Here is a 17957-nt window from a genome sequence, read left to right as displayed (position 1 = left end):
TCATGTTGTGTCCATGCCGGTTCTGTATCTGTGTGCTGCAGCCCGAAGCGCAGCCAGGTCTGTTTGATTCAGTCATAATGTCATCAAAAAGTAATTATCCTTCTTCACTAGAGCAAGAATGGTCTGACTAAAGAACCTATAATGTCGGGCGCATTAATTAAGTGATGCTATGTTTTCTGTTATTTCCTAGACTTTTTCCTAGATCACCTGCAGAGATAGAGCACCTTGTGTACTCACCTATGGTTCTAACTGGTTATAACTAGGTATGACCATGTACAAAATCTAAATTACCTTACATATATGCTTAGTTGCAGTCAAAACAGCTCATAAAAGTCTATCAGTGGCATGAATATTTCGTAGAATTGTCATACAGAAACAAGCGACCCCCTAAATGTGCACATAGTGATGTATTGGTGTGTATTCTCAGAAAAATGGTTGTTCTACAGGAAATGTTCTATAAATACCCTAATTCCTGTAATATCTCCAATATTCCATATGCAACTTAAGCATCCTGCCATATGCCCTACCAATCCCATTGTTTCACTAGCAGCAATGCTAAAGCTGGCTGTGGGGTAAGCAAATAAAGAAAACTAAGCCATATTTTGAGTAATTGTCTCTCAGGATCAATGGATGAATTGCTTTTTGTCAATAAAATGAAGTATATTTAAAATGTTGGTTGTAGCACCCCTTCAATGGCAGTTGTTTTTTCCACATAAATATGACAAAATGTATATTTACTTCAAAATTCTAAAAGTGATACTGATATCAAATGATGGTGAATCCGCTTTTTAGTATGTTGATTGTATTTGGATTGCACTTGGAAAAAACCTCCACATTATTTAAGGGAACAATTTAGAATTACATTTTACAAAATATGCAAATTAACTGTAATTTTGCTCAAATAACAGTCTGTTTTGACAAAAAAAAGTCAGATAACATTATTTACATGTCTAATGATGTTTTGATATGAATTAAGTTGATATTTTGCAATGATTGTTGCTTTTTCCAATGACCCCAGTTGTTAATTCATGTACTATATGTAAAATATGTTGGTAGTATGAGAGTTAATTTCTTCAAGATACCTGACTAATTAATTACATTCAGGGAACATTGTCTCTGAACATTATTTCATAACCAACCCAGAAGCAAAGGAGCAAACAAGAAAATGTTCTCAGAACATTCTAGGAACATCTGTAACGCTCGTCGTAGAGAGGGGACCAAAGCGCAGCGTGGTAAGTGCTCATGATTTTATTCCACTATGAAACACTTGAACAAAATAACAAAACTGAAAACAAGCCAACAGTTCTGTCAGGTACAGAAAACAACTACCCACAAACACAGGTGGGAAAAGGCTAAGTATGATTCCTAATCAGAGACAACGATAGACAGCTGCCTCTGATTAGGAACCATACTCGGCCCTAAAACAAAGAAATACAAAACATAGAATGCCCACCCCACACCCTGACCTAACCAAATAGAGAAATAAACTGTCTCTCTCAGGTCAGGGTGTGACAGTACCCCCCCCCCCCCCCCCCCCCCCCCCCCGGCCGCAAACTTGAACCTATAGGGGAGGGTCCGGGGGGGAATCTATTCTTGGTGGCGGCTCTGGTTCGGGGTGTAGCCCCCACTCCACCCGCTGATCCCCCCGCTTCTGTGTAGCCGGAGGAACCAGACCGTGGATCATCGCCGGAGGCTCTGAACTGCCGACTGCCGCTGAAGACTCCGGGCTGCAGGCCGCCGCTGAAGACTCCGGGCTGCAGGCCGCCGCTGAAGACTCGGGCTGCAGGCCGTCTCAGGAGGTTCCGGGCTGCAGGCCGTCTCAGGAGGTTCCGGGCTGCGGAGCGTCGCTGGAGGCTACGGACTGGGGAGCGTCGCTGGAGGCTACGGACTGGGGAGCATCGCTGTAGGTTCCAGACTGGGGACCGTCGTTGCAGGCTCTGTCCCATGGATCATCACTACAGGTTCCGCGCCATGGATCATGACTGAAGGCTTTGTGCCATGGATCATCACTGGAGGCTCGGGACCAAGGATTATCACTGGAGGCTTCGTGCCATGGATCATCACTACAGGCTCCGGGCCATGGATCATCACTACAGGCTCCGGGCCATGGATCATCACTACAGGCTCCGGGCCATGGATCATCCCTACAGGCTTCTTGCCATGGATCATCCCTACAGGCTCCGGGCCATGGATTGTCCCTACAGGCTCCGGGCCATGGATTATCACTGGAGGCTTCGTGCCATGGATCATCCCTACAAGCTCCGGGCCATGGATCATCACTGGAGGCTTCGTGCCATGGATTATCACTGGAGGCTCCGGACCATGGATTGTCACTGGAGGCGTCGTGCCATGGATCATCACTGGAGGCTTCTTTCGTGGAGCTGGAACAGGTCTCACCGGACTGGGGAGACGCACTGGAGACCGGGTGCGCAGAGCTGGCACAGGGTATACTGGGCCGTGGAGGCGCACTGGAGGGAGAGTGCGAGGAGCAGGCACAGGATGTACTGGGCTGTGGAGGCGCACTGGAGGGAGAGTGCGAGGAGCAGGCACATGCTCACCACGATAAGCACGGGGAGTTGGCTCAGGTCTCAACCCTGACTCCGCCAATCTACCCATGTGCCCCCCAAAAAATGTTTTGGGGCTGCCTCTCGTGCTTCCCCGGCAGGCTTCTGTATCTCTCCAATACTTGCCCCCAAGTCCAGTCTATCCTCTCTCGCAACTCCTCCAGAGACCAGGAATCCATCTCCTCCCGGGCACGCTGCTTGATCCAGTTGTGGTGGGTAGTTCTGTAACGCTCATCATAGGGAGGGGACCAAAGCGCAGCGTGGTAAGTGCTCATGATTTTATTCCACTATGAAACACTTGAACAAAATAACTAAACGAAAACAAGCCAAGAGTTCTGTCAGGTACAGAAAACTAAACAGTAAACAACTACCCACAAACAAAGGTGGGAAAAGGCTGCCTAAGTATGATTCCTAATCAGAGACAACGATAGACAGCTGCCTTTGATTAGGAACCATACTTGGCCCAAAAACAAAGAAATACAAAACATAGAATGCCCACCCCACACCCTGACCTAACCAAATAGAGAAATAAACCGTCTCTCTCAGGTCAGGGCGGGACAACATCATTCTGGTTGTGCACCAACTCTGTGTTATCAGACCCTATCGGTAATCCCTCCCATATGATCATGGAAGTTCCTGGCCTCAAAATTTCAGGCGGCAGCCATGTAAGCAGGACATGAGAATGGACAGACCACATCATGTTGACTCACAGTTTGCCTTGGGCACTACCAGATGTCAAGAGAAACAATAACAAATGCACACAGATGCTAGGGAGGAGCTGTTTCACAAACGGACATGCAAGGAACCAAACGTCTTAGGCATGAGTGTTATGTTTACCCACCATAATATAGGAAGGACATGCATCACCTAAACTGGCTAAATTGGCCCACAGAGACATGCAGTATAATTCTGGAGATGAGAGTGAAGCAGACACTTGTGTTGAGGGAAGGAAATATGCTTCATATTGGCACTGCAAGGGGGAGTAGGGGATCTTATGTCAACTTTCCTCTTCACCCAAATGACAAACCCAGATGCAAAGCCTCTGTCTCTTCCCACACCACCTGCAAATGGTTTGCCAACCCTACCAAAGCTTGGCATGCACACTCAAGAATCTTCCCACCATTGTATTACTCACTAGAGGCTAACTAAGACAAGGCCAGTGAAGGCATTCCCAACATTTGCTGAGAATGAGGAAGTCTCAAGGAGGTATCCCTGCTGCTAAATAACAATTGGACACACAATAGTAAAGCATGCTGTTAGTAAGGCAGCATTTCAAAAACACATCATTCTAATGGCCTTGGAAAATATGAAGGAAAAAAAAGAGAATGAAGTTTATTTTTTATTTTTTGTATAAACTTGCCAAATCCCAAGGGATCTTCAAAGGTTAAAACTAAAGAGATGTTGACATTTTGACGAGATTAAAGTGCAAACGTATAAAGTACTATGTAATGTACCTTGCGGAAATATCAGGACTGTGCCTAAAGTAAAATGAGGCACAACACAGTCAGGGCCCAATTTCACAATAGCGATGGAACTTAGGCTTACAAGTGTTTTATTGATGCATCTTTCCTACAACGGCTGTAGACGTAACATGCGTTTCCCAAAACACTAAGCTGACATATCACGAAATTCAACAAAAATATAAATGTAAAGTGTTGGTCCATGTTTCATGAGCTAAAATAAAAGATCCCAGAATTTTCCATATGCACATTAATTCTCTAAAATGTTGTGCACACATTTGTTTACATCCCTGTTAATGAGCATTTCAAATTTGCCAAGATAATCCATCTAACTGACAGGTGTGGCATATCAAGAAGCTGATTAAACAGCATGAACATTACACAGGTGCACCTTGTGCTGAGGGTCAATAAAAGGCCACTCTAAAATGTGCAGTTTTGTCACAAAACACAATGCCACAGATGTCTCAAGTTTTGAGGGAGCATGCAATTGGCATGAATGTCCACCAGAGCTGTTGCCAGATAATTTAATGTTAATTTCTCTACCATAAGCCGCCTCCACATCCTGATTCTTCACCTGCGGGATCGTCTGAAAACAGGCACCTGGACAGCTGATGAAACTGTGGGTTTGCACAAGCGAAGAACTTCTGCACAAACTGTCAGAAACCATCTCAGGGAAGCTCATCTGTGTGCTTGCCATCCTCACCAGGTTCTTGACCTGACTGCAGTTCGGTGTCGTAACCGAATTCAGTAGGCAAATGCTCACCTTCGATAGCCACTGGCACGCAGAAGAAGTGTGCTCTTCACGCATGAATCCCGGTTTCAACAGTACCGGGCCGATGGCAGACAGTATGGCATTGTGTGGATGAGCGGTTTGCTGATGTCAATGTTGTGAACAGAGTTCCCCATGGTGCCGGTGTGGTTATGGTATGGGCAGGCATAAGCTACGGACAACGAACAGTATTGCATTTTATTGATGGCCGTTTGAATGCTGATAGATACCTTGACGAGATCCTGAAGCCCATTGTCCTGCCATTCATCCACCATCATCATCTCATGTATCAGCATAATGCGCGGCCCCATGGTGCAAGGATCTGTACACAATTCCTGGAAGCTGAAAATGTCCCAGTTCTTCCATGGCCTGCATACCAGACATGTCACCCATTGAGCATATTTGGGATGCTCTGGATCGACAGCGTGTTCCAATTCCCACCAATATCCAGCAACTTCGCACAGCGATTGAAGAGGAGAGGGACAGCATTCCACAGGCCACAATCAACATCCTGATCAACTCTATGTGAAGGAGATGTATCGCGCTGCATGAGGCAAATGGTGGATTTCCTTATATATGAACTGTAACTCAATAAAATCGTAGACATTTTTGCGTTGCGTTTATATTTTTGTTCAGTGTATATTGAGACAAATCACAAATAGCAAAATAGAACTCAATTGATTGAACATGAAATGTATTTCAATATGATTGAAATATGGCTATAGCCTACTGTTTATATTTGCAGGCATCTCGATTTTCATTTGAAGCAACCTTTTATACGTCACTTGTTTGTAATATTGGCAACTTTGTATTTGTACTCAACTTTATTCTGAATTTATCGGCGGTCACAGAGAGATGGATAAACCATGTGATTCTATGTTTAGCGGAGATCTTTAATGTATAAAGTGAGGTGGCAGGACAAAAAAAGCATCTAACGACCCACTTAGCTGTTCTACGAATGGCCTGAGTCAGGCGTTAGATTAGCGTTTTCAAGTGCAACGTCAATTAGGAGAAACAGCTCGGAGATTTAGCGACGCTCCTACGAAGGTTCTAACGACGAACTTAGCGCTAAGATGCTTTTGGGAAACCGGGCCCAGGATAATAAGACAATACATATACAGGTCAGCGTTTGATTTTAATATAATTAACATCACTATGGTAACTATATCTCCTAATGCATCTACTTGTATTCATACTTGAACGTCCAGTTGTACCTCAATTTTGCACAGATATTCTGAGATTTAAAACAATGTACTACGACCTAGACTGACGTCTTGTATTTAAATCAAAGATGAAAAGTTGACACGTTTCCCTTGTGTCTTGGTAGACTAAAGTGAAGTTTTAATATCAACTTACACACGTATTGCCTTGGAGTAGACAGTTTTAAATTACTCATGCAACAACAGTAGCTACTTTCTTAATTAAGAAAAAAACAATACAGACATTTCTGCCTGAAAACCACTTATCTTCTCACTGCGGCTGTGGGCTGCCTACAATGTCATGTCATCCTTGAACAAGGCAATGTGTAATCATCTAATTTGTTTACCAGGCGAATATGAAAAACAAGGGGAAACTCAAAAGGGAGAAACACACACACACACACACTCACACACTCACACACTCATAGGAAAGAATCCGGTTTGAAAGGTTTGCTATGTTGCGCAGCTGGAAAAATATATGTGTAAAAATACACAGGTATAAATACAGCAAGGACGAGTAGCACCATACACAGCACTTGTAGTGTTAATAAAAGTTCAACTCTATATTAGGGGTATGATTTCAATGTAGACTTGAATTACAGTATAGGTTAGTTTAAATAGCCTAACCTGACAAGCATTAGCCTACTTGTTTTTTAAGTTAAAGAACTAGCTCTTATTCCATCATACATTCCACTTGGCCAGACCACATTTTAAGGTCAGTTGACGATCAAATGCAGTCAAGTGCATTGGGCAAACATGCACACGCATGTAGTGTTGTGTCTAGTCATTACACTGTCATTCATTGCCTAGGGGTTTTTAGGCCAAAAGCCACTGTGGAAAAGTTGTTTGTTTACCTTTATGATCTAATCTCTATATCTGTGGTCTGTTTACTTCCACAAGACATCAATTACATACTGGGCATGTAGCCCTTAATTATGGCTTCTCATGGGATACCATTCCCCAAGTTCCCTATGGGAAATATAAAGTTATTCTATCATAAATAACGGCCAGTGAAAGAAAAGGCCGGTGGTGAGTGGACCTCTCAACCCACTGGAAGAAGACCATCCCTTGTCCCTCTGTAGTCTCAGAAGTTCATCATGTCCATCAAAATGTAACCACGTCACTCCATCCATCCCACTGCCTGAGGCCAGCATACAAAAAACCCATCCACAGACTAGCATCCCCATTCTACGCTAATAAAAAGGGATACCAAGGGCATGGGGGCTCAGGCTGGAAGCTGTCCTTGTTGATCCTAGGACCTACAGATCTAGGGTCATGCTACCCAAATCTTAACCATAGTTGTTAGAGGTGGTGAGAGTGGCTGTGAAAACGAATTAGGGCAACCTTACTGGACTGAACTGGACTTTTAGTAGCCCACCCTATTTATTTATGACGTTTGTTTGGACAGGGACAATGTACAACAAAAGCAAAGGTCTCAGAGCACTTAGAAGTGATGCATTGCTCCAGATTTAGCTAACCACTATAGAGCAGATTCAAACCATGTTTAGCCCAGCATCGCTCGTGCTAGACTGGCTTGGTTTGGCTCAGCAGTGTGAAAGGGGTATTTGTCTCTCGTTGCATCTGAGACTTTCTGACAGATCCTGTCCCGGTCTCTATGGAGGCTAGCTGGCCTGTGAACTCGACCTGGGGGGGCCAAAGAATCCTCCCACTCGTGCACACCATAGGCCCTAGACTTAACCTCTGAGACCATTCCCCTCACACATGATAGACTCATGTAGGCTACTGTAGCATTAGTGTGTTCACATGTCAACTGGAAAAGAACAAGACATTTAAAGTACACAAATACATACATGGAAATGAGATGCATGTACAGGCAATGTACAAAGGATTACAAAGGGTAGTAGTGTACAGAGCATTGCAAAATCAGGGATGTTGTGACGCACACAGGCAAATGTTAAAACCACAATATTGACATCTGAGTGGGAGGACAGCTATTGAAGATCATAAAAACAAGATGACTAGTGTAAATACAGTATCTACTATGCAGACACACAAGCTAGCTCTCTAAATATATAGAATCTTATGGAACTGACACATGATATTGTTTTCGCTTGTACTATTCTGCCCAGCGCAGGGGTGAGATAGTACACTGGATGGGGCGGATACGCATACTAACTCCTAGGGACCCTTTCTCTCTCTCCGTGCCCCATCAGAAGCCACCTCCCACCCTCTAAATCAGGAAGGTTGTGTCAGCCGCTGACAGTTTGTTTAGCACGCACCAACATGGAACACCCCTTGGAAATGGCCACAGATTATTTCCACTGTCCTATATTCTTCAAAAAGCCCTCAAACTCAGATCAACGTTAGCTGAGCACACACACACACACACACACACACACACACAAATATAAAAGATGCTGTCCAAAGGGTCTGACCGTTGCAATAACACACGCTAAGTCCAGTCAACACGACAGGGCCGTCAGTGAAACATACATAGTTCAAATCAACGGTCACTAACTAAAATAATGATCTGTAATACATGAGTGTGTATGGGGGGGGGGGGGCTTGTTTCGACTCGGAATGAAATACAGGGACTAGAGGGAGGTTTGAGAGAGTGATGCATATCAGCATCATTGTAGTTGAGTGTAATGTGATAGCCGAAGCCTAGGGAGAGCGGAACACTAAACATATGACGTGTGCCAAGGTTGTTGTTTAAACAGGGGGATTCAATAATGGCCCGATGCACTTGAATGCATACGAAGGGTAATACAATATGGAGACAGGATGTGAGATGATGGTGTTATTAGCCCGCTCTCAGAGTAATGACTAAACCACAGGCTGGTGAGAAATAGAGAGACAGAGAGAGATAGATAGAGAGAGAGAGAGAGAGAGAGAGAGAGAGAGAGAGAGAGAGAGAGAGAGAGAGAGAGAGAGAGAGAGAGCGAGAGACCAATGAGAGGGGGAGAGTGTGTGTGTGCATGTGTGTGAGAGAGAGACAGAGAGAGAGACAGACAGACAGAGAGAGTGAAGCTCTATGTCGGACAATCAAGGGCCTCCAGCATGATGAAAGCATCACAATGCATTTGTGTTTGTGCGTCCCGACTTCATAACATTGGAGATTATTTATTGGAGATGGTTTAGCAGTGAGCAGCATCATCTCTGCAGATCAGCAGCATGTATCCACAGTGTCTGCTCCATGAGGAGATACCCTGGCTAACATATCCGCCTGAAGGTGTTTACATCTTCTGGGAGAGAGGATGCTGTCTTAAACTGTGTGGCAGCTGTTGGTTCAGATGATGTTTAGATATCGGAAAAAGTAAAGGGACATTTGTGTTGAGGGGACATTTATGGTGAGAATTTGTTCAGAAGCTCATCTATTATGCAGACCAAACTATGAACAATGTCAGATTCGAAGGTAGCTCTTGGGATAATACATCATATTCGTCTTTGAAGAATGGTATTTTCTTTTTTATATTCCTCCCATGTTTTGGATTTTTTGCATACTTTTTCATAACATTGTGAGCAGTGAGTTCATATTCACATGTAATGTGAATCTCTAGGTAAGACAATAACGACTGATCTCAACCTATCCGAAATACAGTCCATTCTGTAGCTCGACCAGAGTGAGAAACAGACACATGTTCAATCTTCAACACTGTCGCCATTGTTGACTTTTCTGGATTCCTCAGCATACTCTGTGCCATGGCTATGGTTGAGCATCTAAAGGCAATGTTACCAAGTCACGGAGGCACCTTTTTTTACACTGACATTTAATATCCCACTTCGAGGCAGCATGCAATGCCCACTCTACAGGACTGCTCGGGGTGGAATACAAATCCAATGCTGTACAGTTCAAAACAAATACTCCCCTTTTAGTATGTGAGCTCATACAGATGAAGGATCTTAATTTAATCACACTTATTTTGCTACAAATGTTCCTGCACAGCAGGAAATGTTAACTCGCAGTGAATTCTAGGTTAAAAAAGGCTTCTAAAGTTTGTAATTTTCACTTTAAAATGTCAGACTTGATTTGCCCTAATGAAAAATATCAACCCTACAAAACATTTCTATTAATTATATTATAATCCCAAAAATAATTTCCTGTTGCTGCAGGATTATTTTCCTGCTGTAGCAAACTGGCTAAAATGAAGATCCTTCATCTGTATATTTACTGTGAACACTTAATCCTTGAGGATTTATTAGACACTTCTGTCAGTTGGCATCTCATGAGATATTCAGTCTGAAGAACCTTCTCCGGCTGTCCTATATCCCCAGTCCATGCTGTGATTCTCTGATCCACCTCTACGCAGGCGACACCATTCTGTATACCTCTGGCCCTTCGTTGGACACTGTGTTAACTAACCTCCAGATGAGCTTTAATGCCATACAACTCTCCTTCCGTGGCCTCCAACTGCTCTTAAATGCAAGTAAAACTAAATGCATGCTCTTCAACCGATCGCTGCCAGCACCTGCCCGCCCATTCAGCATCACTACTCTGGACGGTTCTGACTTAGAATATGTGGACAACTACAAATACCTAGGTGTCTGGTTAGACTGTAAACTCTCCTTCCAGACTCACATTAAACATCTCCAATCCAAAATTAAATCTAGAATCGGCTTCCTATTTCGCAACAAAGCATCCTTCACTCATGCTGCCAAACACACCCTCGTAAAACTGACCATCCTAACGATCCTCGACTTCAGCGATGTCATTTACAAAATAGCCTCCAACACTCTACTCAACAAATTGGATGCAGTCTATCACAGTGCCATCCGTTTTGTCACCAAAGCCCCATATACTACCCACCACTGCGACCTGTATGCTCTCGTTGGCTGGCCCTCGCTTCATACTCGTCGCCAAACCCACTGGCTCCAGGTCATCTACAAGTCTCTGCTAGGTAAAGCCCCGCCTTATCTCAGCTCACTGGTCACCATAGCAGACCCGTAGCACGCGCTCCAGCACGTATATCTCACTGGTCACCCCCAAAGCCAATTCTTCCTTTGGCCGCCTTTCCTTCCAGTTCTCTGATGCCAATGACTGGAACGAACTGCAAAAATCACTGAAGCTGGAGACTCTTACCTCCCACACTAGCTTTAAGCACCAGCTGTCTGTCACGTCCTGACCATAGAAAGCTTTTATTTTCTATGGTAGAGTAGGTCAGGGCGTGACAGGGGTTTTGTCTAGTTTATTTATTTCTATGTTGGTTCTAGTTTATTTTTTCGATGTTGGGGGTTTGTCTAGTTTCTGTATTTCTATGTTGTTTTTTGGGGGGATGATCTCCAATTAAAGGCAGCTGGTAATTGTTGTCTCTAATTGGGGGTCATATATTTAAGTTGTTGTTTTTCCCACTAGGTTTTGTGGGAGATTGTTTTGAGTATGTTGCACCTCTTCGGTACGGTTTGTTGTTTTGTTTCTTAGTTTATTTGTATGTTTTGCATAGTTTCACAGTTATAATAAAATGTGGAACGATACACACGCTGCACTTTGGTCCCATTCTTCAGACAAACGTGACACTGTCAGAGCAGCTCACAGATCACTGCACCTGTACATAGCTCATCTGTAAATAGCCCATCCAATCTACCTCATCCCCATACTGTATTTATTTATCTTGCTCCTTTGCACCCCAGTATCTCAACTTGCACATTTATCCTCTGCACATCCTACCATTCCAGTGTTTAATTGCTATATTGTAATTACTTCGCCACCATGGCCTATTTATTGCCTTACCTCTCTTATCCTACCTCATTTGCACATGCTGTATATAGATTTTCTTACTGTATTATTGATTGTATGTTTATTTATTCCATGTGTATCTCTGTGTTGTTATATATGTTGAACTGCTTTGCTTTATCTTGGCCAGGTCGCATTTGCAAATGAGAACTTGTTCTCAACCAGCCTACCTGGTTAAATAAAGGTGAAATAAAAATATATATATTTTCCTCAGCACGCTTTTAAATGGAACACAAAAAAATCATGAAAGATTTCATAAATGTTGAGCGAAGCAATAATATTTTGCGTCATGTCATTTTTTTTAATGCTAGTGGGTTATTGTGGATGTTTAATACGTAATTAGACTTGTGAGTTTAAAAGGGTGAAAATGATGGACGTTTGGGGGAAGATGAGGAATACAGTGTCAGCAAAATGCATCTGGAAAAGCTTTACGATGTCTAAAGTGTCCTGATGGACTTGAATGTTTTATAGTACTTGGTTTGTACATGTCTACTCTATCCTCTCCTTGAAGGAGTAATATCTCTGCATTTCTCATCGTATCGTAGCAAGATCTGATGTGCGCATCATCATCTTCTTCATGGTCTTCCCTCTAGCTTCCCCACAACATTTCATCAAGTCCAATCTGTGCCTTACATAACAATGCAGCTGATTCTACAACAACTTCAGATAGCACTGGTGCCAAACAGTGTTTGGGTACACCAAGAATGACACCGCTGCAATGCTGTCAGTAAAAGTTCAGTTCAACTGGATGTGCTGTGCCATGTAAAATTAATGTCTGCATTCATGTCTGTTTTCAAATGTAACAATGTCTGTGGAAAACCCCATTTTCCCTGTGTCTGAAGACAGTTGATGATATTACAAGATGGCTATCTGTGATACAATAATTCTCATTCATTTGACTCAATGTTCAGGCCAAATAGAAAAACTCTCCAGTCAACTCATTCTCAAACAGCAATATGCATACACTTACGGAATGCCCAGTAAATTACTTTTTGTTTAGGAATAACATGGTTATGATGACAATGTAGGATTTATAGGTTACCTACCATATCATGCCCTAAATTAAAACTAATTCGTAGCCTAACACTTACACTTTATGTGCAGCTTCCACAATAAAGTTTGAAAAGGTTCCATATAAGGAACCATACACGGTTGTAAAAACACATCTTGAATAGAGCCGGAGTTAAAAAATAATTACATATTGTAGGTTGTCTTCCTTATAAACATGTAATGAAGCACGCTGCAGTGCAACCTAACTGATAGGCTACCTCCCACTAAGCATTTACCATCAGGCAACATCTTTTGGACGTCTTTTTTTGGTAATGTCCTCGGACGTTGATTTCTGGTCCAGATCAAACCAAATTGGAACCAATCATAGACGGCTATATTTGGTTCAGATTTGGACCGGCTTTGATTTCAACGTCCGGACCGGCCTATGTTTGGCCCAAATATAGGCCGAGATAGCACTGGTGGACGGCACAGTACAGTTTGGACAGCACAGTACAGTACAATAGGGCACAACAGAGTACAGTACATTACAGTACACGATAAAGAAAAGTACAGTACACTACCACAGGAGTTACAGTAAAGTAAAGAAAAGTATATTATAGTGTACTGTTTTGTACCCTACTTTACTCAAATGTACTTCACTGAACTAAACTGTACTGTACTCTACTGAATTAAACTATACGGCATTCTACTGTACTGTACTGAATTAAACTGTACTGTATTGTACTGTACTCTACTGAATTAAACTATATACTGTACTCTACTGTACTGTACTTTACTGTGTCTACTGAACTCTACTGTACTCTAATAAATTCATCTAATCTCAACTGTACTGTACTGTACTGTACGGTACTTTAACGTACTCTACTCTAATTAATTAAACTCTACTGTAGTATACTGTACTGTACCCTACTGTACTGTACTGTAATGTACTGTACTCTGAATAAAACTCTGTCCTGTACTGTATTGTACTGTATTCTTCTGTGTTCTACTGTGCTCTACTGCACTAAACTGTTCCTTACTGTACTGTGATTTTCAAACTTGTGAAACATAGCCTAGTTTTCTATGATTCGTTCAGATTTGGATCTGGTCCACACCGACCAAATTTCTACTTGATTGGGTGTGGAGTTTATTAGAAAATAAAACCCAGCATGCTTTGCTAGTGTTTGTTTTACATTTAGGTCATTTCTAACCTTTCATTCTGCACCTGAAACGCAGGTAATGTCAACGTCTGGAAAATACTCCTAAAATACATATTTTCAACTAATATTGCTTACTGGGCTTGCATTTGTTTTCTGTTCCAATCCTTTCAATTCCTTTCAAATTAAAACTCTTTATTGGAAAGGCTGTGATAGATTAAACAAATCCGTTTAACACTAACATAACCTACTGATTAAGTATTCATAGGCTATTCCAAGTAATAGGCTATAGCCTCGTTATTGACCTAATTCCTGATCTTCTTCCATACTGTCTCACAGAGGTATCGACCAAGCCTTCTCTTGATGTGTTCTCATTTCCCCATGGAATTATGCAAAATATTACTGCAAATGACTAGCCTATCTGCGGTGCGCAATTGATTTTTGAGTACTACAAGAAATACAGTAGTCTATCCATGTCGACAGTGCACTGAAATCCAAAAGCCAATTTCAGGACAAAATTAATCCGACAGAAATGTAGCTCATTACAACAGACTCTTTTCGATTATCATGGTCTTGAATTGGATATTCATAGGCTCTTGATTTGAGAAATGCAAATGCCTATGCATGGATAAAACTGGAAAATAGTCATCCCAAAATAGATCTGTAAATATGGCCATTATAGGCTATTCGAATATTTCTTACCTGATGACAATTGCTTTAAAATCCAATGACAACGTGATTTAGAAAGTCACATAAACCGACCAAACACTCCAGAGACAGCTTTCCAAACGCAACCTTCGGAGCGGTGATAGTGAACCAAACCCAACCGGTCCCAACACTCAATGAATAAAGTGTCAGACTAGAACCGCTGTCAGGTTGTTGGAAGCCACCCACTATTGTTAGCCGACTTCCTCTTACATCACGAATTAGCCTACAGCGCTTCGGGAGAACCCACCAAGCTTTAATATCATTCACGCGTAACAGACGCCGACGGCATATAGGGGAGACCGGGTTGGTTGTCTCGCGGGTTGGGCCCGGTTTCCCAATAGCAATGGAACTTAAAAAGTGCGTCGTTGAGGCATGTGTCGATACTGATAGGATCGAAAGAAAGGCAGCGCTGCTCTCGGGTCATATGTCTCCATCCAAATCTTATTTGAACGTTATAATTATTCCGCAATACTGACGACGGATCAGCTCTTAGAGAAATATTATCACATCGCTGCAAATATTCAGGCACCTTATTCTAACGCTTAGCCTATAATAATACACTAAAATCAACACTTTGCATATCATTGCGCACATGTTAGGCTACACATAATGAAATATATTTATGCAAAAATTACAGTAGCCAAATAGCAAAATAAAACTAAATTGAATAAACATGAAATTGATGTCAATATTATTGAAATATTTAGGTCTATATGTAGCCTATAGGGGAGACTGGGGATGGTTGCAACACTTTTTGCATTTTTGTCAATTTCTCCGAGATTGTTTGAGCTACAACATTCAAAATGTGGTATGAACAACTCACATTTGTCTTCTACAAATTGGTATAGGTAATATATCTCTAAATCAAAACGGACAAGGTGTGACTTTGTCTCAAATACAAGGAGTGAAATGTTACAATTTACCCCACCAGCAAACCTCCGAGGTCAGTTGTAATAGGGCTTGGGTTGAAATTTTAAAGTAATAAAAAAAGCATAAATCATGACATATAACAACATATTGAAAGCCTTTATTGAGAACAACATTACCATGTTTAAATTTTGTTTGGAAGTAATAATAACAATTGTTATTACTTTTACACTCCACTAACTGGCCATTTTCAACTAAACAATAATGTCTGACTACTAAACAACAACATCTGAAGTAATCAACAATGTGTGTGTGTGTGTGTGTGTGAGTAAGTGTGTGAGTCACAGTTGCGATAGTGGTATGGTAGTCCTGGGGAACAGGCTTGGTGGGCCCATAATTCACATTCCCTGTACTGCACCCAGACCGCCTTAGACAACTTGCTACACAGCAAATTCCCCTGTGTTAAATTAACACCAAAAATGTGGACCCGAATAGCATAGGAGGTTGGTGGCACCTTAATTGGGGAGGACGGGCTCGTGGAAATAGCTGGAGAAAAATAGGTGGAATGGTATCAAATACATCAAACAGATGGTTTCCATGCGTTTGATGCCGTTCCATTTGCTCCATTCCAGACATTATTATGAGCCGTCCTCCCCTCAGCAGCCTCCACTGCCTTATAGACGCTGAACATTGCTAAATCAACACACTGCTTAATGTAAAGCTTTGTTTGCATATTTCCCAGAGTGCCTTGCCTTTCAAGTGACTTTTAATGTTACAACACATGACTGAATTTGCTAGTGACAGAGAGATGGTTGTTGCATTCATCAATTTATCACTCCACAGACTTCAAAAAGTGAGATTCAATGTGAAGATGTTATCCTGGAAATGTTAATATTTGACACATTACAATGTTTTTCATGAGGCCTTATTTTGAGGGCTTACACTCTAAAAAATATTGGGTTGTTTGGATGACCCAATTGCTGGGTTGCAGGCATTTGTAAAAAGAGCAAGGTTGATTAGTTGATGCTGTGTAATTGAGATATGACCCAACGGATCAGATCAGAAGACTGGAGGCTTGGCTTAGTAGGGGTGTGGCTTTAATTAAGTACTTTTTGGCCACCTGTGAGAGTAAATGTCATTCCAGTTCATCTGTTCTGTTGAATTGGTATCACTAGTTAGGGTTAAATTGTTTTATTGCTTTAATGAAGTGTATAAAAGTCAATGAGTTTCTTAAAAGCGTACACAAATCCTAAAGTGATAGTACTCACCTTGTTGAAATATGTAAATGATCATGTAAATATTTTTTTACTAGAATATGTATTGTGCAATAATATTTAAAGAAAATTATACATTGCAGTATACAAACTTAGCAATTTTTTGCTATTTCTGTTGATCTTGTGATCTAAAAGCAAGTTACTGGCTAGTTAGGTCTTCAGCCAGCATGCAACAAAAGGGAGTGAAGAGTCGTTCAAAACTCTGACACTGTTGTCAAGTCAACGCATCACAAGAGACATGCCAAACGGGAGATGTATAATTATTGATGCAATTGACTCTGGTTTCTCTTCATTATGCACAACCCTGCATGGTTGATATTTTCTGGGGTTGTGTTCCTCTGTCTATTCTCTCTCTCATGATCCTTTTCTTTGGACGAACCAGAAGGCAGCAAAGTTAACGGTGGCTTGACCACGGCTGGCGCAGTCTCACTGGTCCAGCGGACAAGGCCGGAATTGCTGGAAGGACTGGGGAAGATGAAAATGTAACTGTGGCTTGACCGCGGCATGACCTGACTCCAAGGACCACCCCAAACCCCAGCACCAGACCAGCTGCCTGTGGAGGAAACGACGGACTGCAGGCCTTGAGGCGAGTAGAGTGCTCCCGACGCGGGCCTTACTCCCTCTACTCTTGGCCTGCAGCCCTCCTCCCCTGCCTTTCTTCTTTTTTTTTTTACATCTGCCCTCCTTAGGCAACCACCGACCAGACCAGAACCAGCAGAAGACCAACAGAAAGAGAGAAAATACCAGACTGTATCACCACCAGAACCAGAGGGGTGAAGAAAGGATCAAACACACCAACCTATGCCTGGAGTGAGCAGACCACAAGGGAGTGCCTCCATTGACCTAAAGGTCACAGGCTTCCAGGTGTGTCTGCTCACTCTGAGGTTTGTCCTTCCTCCCCCTTCAGGACCGGAGTAGATCAACACCCTCCTCCTTCAAATCCCCCCCACCCAACCTGAACAAAATGACCGGGATGAACCCAGGAGTGATGCACAGCTACAACGCGGTGAGGCTGGCACTAATCCCCATCGAGGAGGCTGCCAAGGACGGAGCGCCGCCAATCGCTGGGGAGCAGCTGGAGCAACTTGAGCAGCAATAACAACCGCCAGACCAGAAACCATGATCCGCCTGGAATTCAGCAGGGCAGTTCTACAGAGAGGTATGGGCTTTGTGAAACCCCCAGGGCCAGGAATAATTTGAAGCCAGTTTCAAGACCCCCTAGTTACTAGAACAGTTTAGATTAAAATACAGAAATTGTAAAGATAAAGGTTCCACTT

The 17957-nt window shown here is 42.5% G+C and overlaps 1 protein-coding gene across 2 annotated transcripts in view; it reads right to left on the bottom strand.

Annotated features, from left to right (window-relative positions):
- Positions 1-14874, bottom strand: part of LOC106581932 (calcitonin gene-related peptide type 1 receptor) — a 61097-nt gene extending 46223 nt beyond the window's left edge. For both annotated transcript variants that reach the window (XM_014164439.3, XM_014164440.3), the window contains exon 1: positions 14534-14874. The gene's annotated coding sequence lies outside the window, so the exon portion shown is untranslated. The remainder of the gene's footprint in view (positions 1-14533) is intronic.
- Positions 14875-17957: the final 3083 nt, after the last annotated feature.

The sequence above is a fragment of the Salmo salar genome, chromosome 21, assembly GCF_965601325.2.
Source record: "Salmo salar chromosome 21, fSalSal1, whole genome shotgun sequence".
NCBI lineage: Eukaryota > Metazoa > Chordata > Actinopteri > Salmoniformes > Salmonidae > Salmo > Salmo salar.
Note: the sequence above shows the minus strand (reverse complement) of the source record. Positions and strands in the feature narration are given on the sequence as shown.